The sequence below is a fragment of the Oryctolagus cuniculus genome, chromosome 7 (genome assembly GCF_051225735.1).
Source record: "Oryctolagus cuniculus isolate XC-2025 breed Fujian yellow rabbit chromosome 7, ASM5122573v1, whole genome shotgun sequence".
In the NCBI taxonomy this organism is placed as follows: Eukaryota; Metazoa; Chordata; class Mammalia; order Lagomorpha; family Leporidae; genus Oryctolagus; species Oryctolagus cuniculus.
In genome coordinates, this window is record NC_142873.1 from 20794302 (window position 1) to 20804349 (window position 10048).

General features: G+C 41.2%; 1 pseudogene; it reads left to right on the top strand.

Moving 5' to 3' along the window:
* Positions 1-8441: 8441 nt before the first annotated feature.
* On the top strand, positions 8442-9481 carry LOC149125355 (GSK3B-interacting protein pseudogene; annotated as a pseudogene).
* Positions 9482-10048: the final 567 nt, after the last annotated feature.

Sequence of the window (10048 nt, forward strand, 5' to 3'; positions counted from 1 at the left end):
CTTTCCCAGGACATTAGTAGTGAGCGGGATTAGAACTGTAGCAGCTGAGACATGAACCAGAGCCCATATGCAATGCTGGCATTGCAGTCGGTGGCTTAACTCAATTGCCCACAGTGCCAGCCTGGTAAGTGGATTTTAAGGAGAAATTATAGGATAGAAAGATTGTTGTTTGTCGGTTTTCCCATTCTGATAAACATCCTCTTGGGAGAGTCCACAGAATGCTCATTTCATGAACATTTTGTAGATCCTGTCTGCAGAATTTACCCATGGAGTGCATACATTGGAGTGGCAGTTCTCCTTCAATTAAGAAATTTGAACACTGCAGACACCCAGATATACAAACTCAAAAATGAAGAAGAAAGGCCGGCGCCGTGGCTCAATAGGCTAATCCTCCGCCTTGCGGCGCCGGCACACCGGGTTCTAGTCCCAGTCGGGGCGCCAGATTCTCTCTCAGTTGCCCCTCTTCCAGGCCAGCTCTCTGCTGTGGCCCGGGAGGGCAGTGGAGGATGGCCCAAGTGCTTGGGCCCTGCACCCGCATGGGAGACCAGGAGAAGCACCTGGCTCCTGCCTTCGGATCGGTGCAATGCGCCGGCCGCAGCGTGCCTGCCGCGGTGGCCATTGGAGGGTGAACCAATGGCAAAAAGGAAGACCTTTCTCTCTGTCTCTCTCTCACTTGCTGTCCACTCTGCCTGTCAAAAAAAAAAATTTTTAAAAAAGTGAAGAAGAAATGATTCAAGTACAACTTGACTCTTTGAGCCTCACAGACCAGGTCCCAAAGGACCCCCCTCCTTCCTCCCTGTCTTGTTCTCTTATCAACAGGAACAGCTTTAGCCCACTAGTTCTCAATACATTGACTTTGCCAGTCCATGAAACAAATAAGCAAAACACATCCTCCTACTGGGACCAGAGACCACCTTGGCCTTTTCTTACTGCAAAGCCTGCCTTCCTTCTGGTTTGCGTGCAGCTCTCATGTAGCTCCGCCTGGTGTACAAAACACTGCCCTGATCTGTGGGTCTATATGACTCTGTCCAGAGCCAGGTGCCATGTGTTTGATCTCCTTGTGCTATTCAGAACAAGGTGCAGCTGAGAGCCATCAGCAGTCAGGTTATGAATAAGTTGTCTCTAAAGAAAGGATGTTGGCAAAGCACCACAGTACTCACTACGCCCTACCCTTTCCACTGCTAAGGTAAACTTAATTCTTACATTAAGTTTGTCCGGGAAGAGTTCCTCCAGGCAAATTTATAAGGTACGGACTTGTGCACAAATTATTGCTCCCATTGCCACATTTGGTCTTAAAGCCACAATTGGCATTTATCGGCCACTTTGCCACAACACATTCTAGATTGTCCTCATCCTCGGCTAGCACTTCTGTTAGTCTAGGTGATGTTTTGGTGGAATTGCCCAGATCTTCATAGTGAGGAATTTGACCTCTTGTTACAATTCCCATATCAAGTCAAGACTTCTGAGCTTCCTATTAACTATAGAAACTAAGCGTGGAAATAACAAGAGATGCCCCCATGGTTCACCAAGCACCACAGAGAGTCTTCCCTCTGCCCATCGTGTAGCAGCAGAGCTACCTCTCACTGATCATTAGAATTAGATTTCCCTGTGAGAACTGTGCCTCGTTTCTCTGCTGATTTCCCCATTTGGCACTGGAACCCAGAGTGACCAGACAGCTGAATATGCAATAGGACTTCAATTGTGTCCATTGGTGGAAGTATTTTCTTCTGGAAACCAGGACTTCTAAACAAGCAGAGTTTGCAATTACAAGGAAATAATCACGAATTCCAAGGAAGACAAGGGGCAACATAGAAAACAGGGTACCATTTTTTTTCCCATCTATTACACCAAGTAAAGACATGAGATCAACCAATGCTGTATATTGGAAGACAGCCCTTTAAGTACAGTTAAAATGGCTACAATTTTTTTTCTCTACTGGTCCTACTGAAGTGTCATTGAAAGCCAAGTATCTATTTCCTCTGCTTTTGAAACTGGGGTAGGTCTGTGACTTGTTTTGGTTAATCGAGTATTGCATAAGTGATAACACAAGACTTCCAAGGCTAGGTTATAAGAAACCTTGTGGGCTAGGTTATAAGAAGCCTTGTGGGTAGGCCAGGATCTTTTGGAATGTTTGCACCTGAGATATGTGCACCTGAGATATGAGATATTTTCTCCTGCTTGGAGAAAGCCACCATGATGTGAGAAGCTGATGCCATATGGAGAAACTACACATAAGGACTGAGTGGATAGATCCTGTAGAACCAGCCTACAAGCAACTTTAACTTTAAGCCACTGTGGCTACAGGAATTAGCTGAGGGAGCAATGCCAACACCAGGATGGTAGATGATATGTGGTCTTAGTCACCTGCTCACATAGCTTACTTTTATCTATTGGACCTGTTCTTGTTTGATCCCACACATGCATTTCCATTTCACAATGAATTATTTCTGAGCCCACCTGAGCCTATGGTGAAATTCCTGCCAATTGGACACTTGACACTCCATGGTCAAATACTGTGTCTCTACCAGAGCACAGCAACAAGACAGGAGTTACTTCTTGAATGATTTACAGTCATCTGCTATAGTTGACAAAGACTCTGCCGCCCAATAAATCTCTCAAAGATTCACTATGATATTCAAATTCAGGCTTGCCAAATTCTCCACTCAGCATGTATTCCCATCTCTCTAGTACCCACACTATCATCAATGTGTCAACTCGAATGGCCAAAGTGGGAGATCCAGATGCTCTTCTGTCTGGAACTGCTGAAGATCCGGTTTCCATTCAAAAATGCAAGTTGACTCCAGAATCCCGAGTGCCTTCCAAACTATTTACTTCTCTTTTTTAACTTTTATTTAGTAAATTTAAATTTCCAAAGTACAGCTTATGGATTACATTGGCTTCCCCCCCCCATAATTTCCCTCCCACTCGCACCCCTCCCATCTCCCGCTCCCTCTCCCATTCCATTCACATCAAGATTCATTTTCAATTATCTTTATATACAGAAGATCGATTTAGTATATATTAAGTAAGGATTTCATCAGTTTGCACCCACACAGAAACACAAAGTGTAAAATACTGTTTCAGTACTAGTTATAGCATTACTTCACATTGGACAACACATTAAGGACAGATATCCCACATGAGAAGTAAGTACACAGTGACTCCTGTTGTTGACTTAACAATTTGACACTCTTGTTTATGGCATCAGTAATCTCCCTAGGCTCTGGTCATGAATTGCCAAGGCTATGACCCTGTCGGAATAAGATCAAAGTCGGCGAATTCAAAAGGCTTCCATAGCCTTGGCAAACTATTTACTTCTCTCTAGGAAGTGGGAATGATTAGTTCCAGCAATTCTCCCTTTACTTAGGAAGAGATGTCCTAGCAAGTCCCAGACCACTAGATACCTAAGAAGTTTGTAGGTATGAAAGGGCCCTGAGCCTTCAGAGCAGTTATTTTCCCATTCTTTAAAGTACATCTGCCTTGGGGCGGGTGCCGTGGCTCGCTTGGTTAATCCTAAGCCTGCGGTCCCAGCACCCCATATGGGCTCCGGTTCTAGTCCCGGTCACTCCTCTTCCAGTCCAACTCTCTGCTGTGGCCCAGGAGGGCAGTGGAGGATGGCCCAAGTGCTTGGGCCCCTGCACCTGCATGGGAGACCAGGAGGAAACACCTGGCTTCTGGCTTCATATCGGCATAGCTCCGGCCGTGGCAGCCATTGTGGGGGTGAGCCAGTGGAAGGAAGACCTTTCTCTCTGTCTTTCTCTCTCTCTCAGTGTCTAACTCTATCTGTCAAATAAAAAAAATTGAAGTGCATCTGCCTTATCAAGGATTCTAACATGTTTGTTATTTCTTACTCATCCAGCTTGATGAACATGATGTCATAGACAGAGCACACCAACATAATAACAAATAACACTTTTAGGGGATTCAGGTTCCTTTGTACCATAAAATGACAAATTGTGGGAAACGTAGCATAGGCCCAGGGCAAGACTAAATGCTTACTGGTGTGCTTTTCTCATGAATGAAAGCTTTATTTGATCCACCTGTCTGATAGAGATATCAAAAACACATTCATGACATCATCGACCACATACCTAGGATGAGAAACTGTGTCCACCACAGCTCAGTGAATTCAGTTATCTGAGTCTTATTTTAGGATTTGTTTATTTATTTGAAAATCAGAGTTACGGAGAGGAGAGGCAGAAAGAGAGGTCTTCCATCTGCTGGTTCACTCCCTGGTTGGCCGATCCGAAGCCAGGAGCCAGGAGCATCTTCCTGGGCTCCCATGCAGGTGCAGGGGTCCAAAAACTTAAGCCATCTTCCACAGCTTTCCCAGGCCATAGCAGAGAGCTGGATTGGAAGTGGAGCAGCCAGGACTGGAACCGGCGCCCAAATGGGATGCCAGCACTGCAGCAGGCAGCTTTACCCATTACGCCACAGCACTGGCCCCTTTCTTGGTCTTTTGATCCTTTCTTCTACCATCATGACAATTCAGGCATTTATATTTCACTTAGCATGGGCCATCACTTCCATCACTTTTTCCAAGCATTTCAAGAACACCTTAACAACACATAGCACCATTCCCTTGGTCCTTGCCGGGTTGTTATATCTTATATATTAGGTTATGGCTTCACCATTGATAAGTTCTCTCTGTCCAGTTATATGCCTCTGCCTCCCTTGATCCACCATCCTTGGGATCCACTCCCATGCTTACTACCAGAGGAGTTACTCTCATAACTCCTTCATATTTTTTTTAATTTTTAATTTTTTTCAGGTGAGCAAATATCATGTATTTCACATATACAGACTCAGGAGCACAGTGAGACTCCCCAGCCTACCCTTTCTCCCACTCACATTCCCACCCTCCCTCCTCTTTCCTTTCTTTCTCTTTTAATTTTTACAATGAAAAACTTGTTTATTTTATATTTGAAGGTTAACCCCACACAAAGTAAATAATTCAACAAGTAGCAATTAAAAAACACTTCCTCAACAGGCAAGACAAGGGCAATAAAAAATCATTGAATCTCAAAATGTCAATTGCACTCCTATATGTTACATTTTTTGGACTCTATTAGCGACCGTAAATCAGGGAAAATATATGATATTTGCCTTCTTTGGGACTAGCTTATTTCACTAAGTCTAATGATTTCCAGTTGATTCCATTTTGTTGCAAAAGGCAGGATTTCACCTTTTTTTTTTTTGCAGCCAAGTAGTATTCCATACTATAAAAAATACCACAATTTCTTTATCTAGTCATTGGTTGATGGACACTTGGGTTTATTCCATATCTTAGCTATTGGGGATTGAGCTGCAATAAACATGGCGATATAGACAACTCTTTCAAATGCTGATTTCATTTCATTTGGATAAATTCCCAGGAGTGGGATGACTGGGTCATATGGTAGGTCTATATTCAGATTTCTGAGGTATCTCCATAATGTCTTCCACAATGCCTGTACTAGTTACATTCACACCAATAGTGGATTAGGGTCTCTTTTTCCCAATATCATGCCAGCATTTATTGTTTGTTGATTATTGTATGGAGATCCATTCTAACTTGGGTGAGGTGAACCCTAATTGTGGTTTTGATTTGTATTTCCCTAATTGTTAGTGATCCTGAGCAGTTTTCCATGTGTCTGTTGGCCATTTGAATTTCATCTTTTGAAAAATTCCTGTTCAAGTCCTTTGCCCATTTCTTAACTGGATTGTTTGTTTTGTTGTTGAGTTTCTTGAGCTCTTCATAGATTCTAGATATTAATCCTTTACCAGTCTCATAGTTTGCAAATATTTACTCCTATTCTGTCAGTTGCCTCTTCACTTTGTTTAGTGTTTCTTTTGCAGTGCAGAAGCTTTTCAGCTTGAGGTAATTCCATTGTCAATTTTGACTGTTATTGCCTGTACTTCTGGGGTCTTTTTCAAGCATTCTCATTATGCCAATGTCGTCCAGGGTTTCCCCATTGTTCTCTAGTAAATTGATGGTATCAGATCATAGATTTAGGTCCTTGATCGATTTTGAGTGGATTTTTGTGCAAGGTGTAAGGTAGGAGTCGTGCTTCATACATACATGCAGAGATCCCATTTCCCCAGGACCATTTGTTGAAGAGACTGTCTTTGCCCCAGGGATTGATTATAGCTCTTTTGTAAAAGATAAGTTGGTTGTAGTTATGTGGATTGATTTTTGGGGTTTCTATTCAGTTCCATTGGTCTACATGTGGTTTTTTTTTTTTTTCCAGTATCAGGCTGTTTTTATTATAACTGCCCTGTAGTATGTCTTGAAATATGGTATTGTGATGCCTCCAGATTTGCTTTTATTGTATAAGATTGCTTTAGATATTCTGGGTCTCTTCTGTTTCCATATGAATTTTAGCATCTTTTCTTCTAGATCTAAGAAGGACGTCATTGGCATTGTGGTTGGAATTGCATTGCATCCGTAAATTATTTTTGGTAGTATGAACATTTTGATGATATTAATTCTTCCAATTCCTAAACATGGTTTTTTTTATTTTTGTATGTATTCTATTTCTTTTGTTAATATTTTATAATTTTCATCATAGAGATCTTTGACAGTCTTAAATTTATTCTAAGGTACTCAATTTTTTGCAGCTATTGTGAATTAGATTGATCTTAGAAGTTCTTTTTCAGCCATGGCATTATATACAAAGGCTATTGATTTTTGTGTCTTAAATTTATATCCTGCCATTTACCAAATTCTTTATGAGTTCCAATAGGCTCTTAGTAGAGCTTTTGGTTTCTATATTTATAGAATCATGTCATTTACAAATAGGGATAGTTTGAGTTCCTCCTTTCCAATTTGTATCCCTTTGATTTCTTTTTTTGCCTAATGGCTCTGGTGAATCTTCCACTACTATATTGAATAGCAATGGTAAGAGTGGGCATCCTTGCCTGGAACCAGATCTTAGTGGGAATACTTCTAACATTTTCCCATTCAGCAAGATGCTGGCCATTTCTGATTTTATTGATTTGGGTCTTCCTCTTTTTCAGGTTAAGTGGGCCAATTGTGTGACAATTTTTTTGATTTTTTAAATAGATTTTAATTTCATTGATCTTTTTATTTTGTTCCAAATTTTTTATGTCTTCTCTAATTTTAGTTATTTATTTCCTCCTACTAATTTTGGATTCAGTTTTTGTTGTTTTTTGAGATCCTTGAGATGTATTGATAGCTCATTTATTTGATGCCTTTCAATTTCTTGATATAGGCAAAAATTAATATAAACTTCCCACTTATCACTGCTTTTGTCATATTCACTAAGTTTTGATATGTGATATTGTCATCTTCATTCATTTCCAGGATTTTTTTTTTTATTTCACTGCTTGATTTCTTCCATCACCCCCTGTTCATCAGGAGCAAGTTGTTTGGGTTCCATGTGTTGACATATTTTAGACATTCTTAAACTGTGAATTTCTAGCTTCATTCCATTGTGATCAGAAGAGATACCTGATATGATTTCAATTTTTTTAAATTTGCTCAAACTTGCTCTATGGCTAGCCTATGGTTTGTCATAGAGAAAGTCCATGCATTAAAGAAAAGAATGTGTATTCTGCAACTGTGGGATGAAAAGTTCTGTAGGTACATTTGGTCCATAGTGCATATTAGCTCTGTTGTTTCTTTTTTTAAGAAGACCTTTTTATTTATTTGAAAGGCAGAGTTACAGAGAGAGGTAGAGACAGAGAGAGAGACAGAGAGATCTTCCATCCACTGGTTCACTCCCCAGATGGCCGCAACAGCCAGAGCTGCACAGAACCAAAGCCAGGAGCCAGGAGCTCCTACTGGGTCTCCCACATGGGTGCAGGGGCCCAAGAACCTGGGCCATCTTCTACTGCTTTCCTGGGCCATAGCAGAGAGCTGGATCGGAAGAGGAGCAGCTGGGACTAGAAACAGCACCCATATGGGATGCCGGCGCTTTAGGCCAGGGCTTCAACCCACTGCGCCACAGCGCTGGCCCAGCTCTGTTGTTTCTTTGTTGATTTTCTGTTAGTTGATCTGTCTTTGATTAAAGTGGGGTGTTGAAGTCCCCATTACTATTGTATTGGAGTTTATGTCTCCCTTTAGACCTATTAACACTTGTGTTAAGTAGCAAGATGCCCTGGCTATGGGTGCATATGCATTTATTATAGTCACCTCTTACTGTTGAATTGTTAAAAATTGTCTCTTAACAGTTTTTGTGTTAAATTTTTTTCTTTTTTTTTGTTTCCGTTAGCATGGAATAACTTGAATAACTTTTTCCATCCTTTCACTTTCATTCTGTGTATATCTTTGTTGGTGAGATGTGTTTCTTGTGGGCAGCAAATAGATGGATCTTGTTTTTTAATTCATTCAGCCAGTATGTATCTTTCAACTGGAGAGTTGAGGCCATTTACACTCAAGGTGTTTATTGATAAGACATATGGACATAGATCAAAGGAATCAGGCGCCCCAGAAGTGAATGTAGACAGACTGTAATCCCATGGAGCTAAGCAGTATGTCCGGATTTGAAGACAGTTCAGACCTTAATGGTTTTGAAGGCACTGACATGAAAGACATGAGGCTGGAAGCTGAAGCGGTGGTAAATGATGTTCTCTTTGCTGTCAACAACATGTTCATCTCGAAGAGCCTGCGCTGTGCCGACGACGTGGCCTATATCAACGTGGAAACGAAGGAAAAGAACCAGTACTGCCTGGAGCTCACTGAAGCAGGGCTGAGGGTGGTAGGGTATGCCTTTGACCAAGTGGACGGTCACTTGCAGACTCCCTACTACGAGACAGTCTACTCCTTGTTGGATACGCTCAGCCCCGCCTACCGGGATGCATTTGGAAATGCACTGCTTCAGAGACTGGAGGCTTTAAAGAGAGACAGACAGTCATGACTCAGCTCTTTCCTTTCAGAGGGGCCGCTGCTGGTGCAGAGTGTTGACGTCAAGCTTGAAATTCTTGCATATTGTCCTAATAGAAACGCATCTTTGGTTTTATGTCTATCACTTGCTTCAAATTTAGGCTTTTGGCTCAGAACGTTATTGACGAATGAATTGTCTTAGTTTCTGATTTATTAAGGGAATTCTGAGGCCATTGCTATGACATCATTATTAAGACATTCAGATTTCTTCATATATCTTTGCATTTCAAAACCTGATCAGTATTGCGTACTCTTACCACAGGGCTTTGATGCTGCCAGCACTCTTTTACATAGGAGTTTCTAGATTTGCACAGTAATTTAGGAATTACAATTACCTAACTTCAAACTTGGATTCAGCCTGCTAAATCAGGGGTTTGCTACTAGCTTGGACTGACTTTGTAGTAATTATTTTGCTACTAGCCTTATTGGAAACAAATAATCAACTAGTTTCCCCTGCACAAATTTTAAAATTCACTGCTTCACTTAATGTATTTATATTACTAGATTACACGGATGATAACGAGGAGCTAATTCTGTTCTTTAACTAGTACTAAAGGAAGAGCAGGGACTGAGACAGTTCTGTACTCCTTGATTCAACAGCCAGCCAGCGAAGCAGAGGGCAGACCGTTCACAAATGAATGTAGTAATTTCTCGTTTCCAAGATCTCTAAGCACATGAGCAAATGCAGGAACAGGCTCCAGTCTTTTTCTTAACAAAAACATCCTCAGTGTGTGTGACTTAAAAGAAGGGAGATTCTGGTTTCCTAGAAGACAATATTTTGGCCTGTGTTAGTTCTTACCCTGAATGTTTGTTTACATAATGTACAGGATATATTCAGAAAGTATTTTTGCTTCAACATTTACTTTCTATAGTGCAGTGCTTTGGTGTTCCCACGGCACCCTCCTCCCCCAACAAATGTACAGTGTCTGTCTCAGTGCTGAATGTACAATGTGATACGAGTGCACTGTGTGGGTTTGAAACCAAAGGATGAATGGAGCATTCAGAGACTTACTATTTGAAAAAGGGATACTCTGTATTTTATATTTTATTACAGGAACTTGATATTTATAAACTGTACCATGCTGCTGCGTGTTCTCCAGTACATGTTGAACAATAAGGGTTGGGGAGTTGTTTTTAAACAGTCACCTAAAGCAGCTGCTG